Source organism: Aplysia californica, unplaced genomic scaffold (genome assembly GCF_000002075.1).
Source record: "Aplysia californica isolate F4 #8 unplaced genomic scaffold, AplCal3.0 scaffold00409, whole genome shotgun sequence".
Taxonomy (NCBI): Eukaryota; Metazoa; Mollusca; class Gastropoda; order Aplysiida; family Aplysiidae; genus Aplysia; species Aplysia californica.
The window spans coordinates 32,952-33,771 of NW_004797679.1; positions in this window are offsets into that span (position 1 = coordinate 32,952).

An 820-nucleotide genomic window follows, 5' to 3' on the forward strand; every position below is an offset into this window, starting at 1 on the left:
TGTGTGTGTGTGTGTGTGTGTGTGGAAACAGACAGACGGACAAACGGACAGACCGAGACAGACAGTGAGACAGACAGAAAAGAAAAAGAAAGACAGACAGGCAGGCAGATAGACAAGCTGGCACAGAGACAGACAGACAGACAATAGATAGACAGACAGACAGACATATAGACCGACTGGCAGAGAGACAGACAGGCAGACAGGCAGAGAGGAAATCAAAGCTGGGGAAGGGCTGGAAAAATGAGCATGTGTGAACGCACTCATTGGTATTTGATACAGACTTCAGTACAGCTCGTTAAAGTGACACCCCACACGAGATTAGTAACGGAAACTTTGATTTGACACTAAGCCTTGCTCACACCACCATCGAAAGTCAAAGGTCAACAGTGCGAACAAAATTATGCAAGATTTAAGGTCATAGTTGACGGGTATTAAGGTGTCGGTATTAGATGAGGTTGTAAATGATATGGGCAGCAATAAGTCTATCTATTTATTCATTCATCCATCTATCCATCCACCTACAGTTAATTATAATTCTTTCAGTTTATCTCCTTCTGCCCCTCTTTATTTGTTTGTATGCGTAAATATAAAAACGATATTTCTCTTTCTTTCAGTGTGTATGTGTGAATGTATGTGAGTGTATGTGTGTGTGTATTTGTGTGTGTATGTGTGTGTGGCAGTGTGTGTGGCAGTGTGTGTGTGTGTGTATGTGTGTGTGTGTGTATGTGTGTGTGGCAGTGTGTGTGTGTGTGTGTTTGTATGAAAGAGAGACAGACAAATAGACGAACAGACAAACAGACAGACAGACAGACAGGTAGAC